The sequence below is a fragment of the Lactuca saligna genome, chromosome 5, assembly GCF_052625555.1.
Source record: "Lactuca saligna cultivar CGN05327 chromosome 5, ASM5262555v1, whole genome shotgun sequence".
Classification (NCBI taxonomy): domain Eukaryota; kingdom Viridiplantae; phylum Streptophyta; class Magnoliopsida; order Asterales; family Asteraceae; genus Lactuca; species Lactuca saligna.
This window is the reverse complement of record NC_136421.1, coordinates 224853727-224855578: the sequence shown is the minus strand read 5'-3', so window position 1 is coordinate 224855578 and position 1852 is coordinate 224853727. Positions and strand designations below refer to the sequence as shown.

General features: G+C 27.6%; 1 non-coding gene across 1 annotated transcript; it reads right to left on the bottom strand.

Moving 5' to 3' along the window:
- Nucleotides 1–1514: 1514 nt before the first annotated feature.
- TRNAN-GUU (transfer RNA asparagine (anticodon GUU)) lies at nt 1515–1588 on the bottom strand. Its single transcript has one exon. It is a non-coding gene; the product is annotated as a tRNA-Asn (tRNA).
- Nucleotides 1589–1852: the final 264 nt, after the last annotated feature.

The following is a 1852-nucleotide window of genomic DNA, read 5'->3' as shown; positions in this document are numbered from 1 at the left end:
TATGAATATGAACTGATAAAAAAAGTAAAGAAAATAAAATTATCAAATTTGATATCAATAGAAACAAGATAAAAAGTTAATGAAAATCTATATATTTAGATTTTTTTTTTCTGATAAATAATAATAATCTAAAACTTGAAAAAATAATGGTTCATTGCTTTTAGTGAAAGTACGTCGTTAAAAAAATTACTATCTCATTATTACAATAGAAAAGTATCTTTTGACTTGATAATCTTGAAGTAGTGAATTTTATGAGTTTTGTGTTGTACTGGTATTTTCGGCGTTGTCAAATATTTTCATTCCATTCCTTTATCTTTTTAAACATACCAAACATGATAGATGAATGACTCATTTCATTCTATCTAACATAGCCAAACATAGAAATGGAATGGTAATGAACGATTCCATTACCTTGGCCATTCCATTACAAGACCCATTTCATCCTCTTGTCATTACATTACATTCATCCAAACATACCCTAAGTTTAACAAACCCGTTAAACATGATTACATAAAACAAAGCTACTAAAAATAATATATGATATGCTTATATAAATCGATCTAGAAGTGTGAATTTATTTGAATAACAATCTAGAAAATTTTCAACCAATTTTAGTTTGATTTGTTGTTTGAATGAACTTTTAATTCGTGAAAGCTAAAATATAAAACAAATAGATCTGTAATACATATAATAAAAGAATTGTTATATCTATTATGGGTGTGAAATATTTGATATAAGGCCCCAAGAAAGTGAAAATCAAACCTAATCGACCTCGAATTTTGACCAAACTAAATTTTTAGTTCATTTTTTTGTTTGTTTAGTTTCATACCAACCTAAATTATGGCTTCAGTTATGTTTGATTTATGGTCTGGTGGAGTTCGTACATCATTTAATAATTTTCTATTAACTAATAAAAGTTTTATAGTTTTATACAATGAAAATTGAATAAAAACATTAAGTACATATTAGTTTTTTTTAGAGTGGCAAACGCAACACACTCCTTGCAATACTCCTAAACCTAAACTACTTGTTTTGTCTCTAGCAAACTTGGCCCTCAACCTTTGAAAAAAAATACCTAATACCCTTAGGCTACGCCCTTTGCCCTTTAATAAATATATATCAATCAAGGCTCCAAATTTTAAAACAACCAAATTTCGGTTATCATAGCAATATTATGGCAAAATTAAATCCAGTTCTCTTGTGTCCACGTTTCACGAGTTCCATAGCAACACTTCAATTTCTATTATCAAATGTATGTGTTTTGTCTTCGATGTGGAATTTGTATGTTATGTTTTGTTTGGAACGTTGGTTTTTATATTTAAAACTTCGGTTTTTATGTTTGGTCTGGTCGTTTGGAATGTTTGGTTTTTTTGTATTTGAAACTTTGGTATTTATGATTATGTTTTCAGTTTGTTTGGAATTTTTTTTAAAAAATTGACAAAGAAACATAAGAACTCATAAAACGAACCGGGGTTAATTTCTATTTAAGAGGGGAAATAAGAGTTGATAGAAAACGCTAGAAGGAGGGCTTGAACCTCCGACCTTGTGGTTAACAGCCACACGCTCTAACCAACTGAGCTATTCCAGCTGAATGGCATAAGCTTTGGGTTAATTATAATTATCCCTATGGTAGGACAGAGGTTTGTTTTCCGGTAAAATAAATATTTAATAATATTAGTTAATAATTATGATCAATAAATTTGTTTTTAGTTTTAATAATATACAATTAATTATCCTTCTTAATAAATAAATGTTTTTTTGCCACATGTCAATTTCTCATAAGTTTTGACACTTATCATTTTATGGTATTTTTGAAATAAATATTATCCACTTATCAATTTTTGATTTGTTT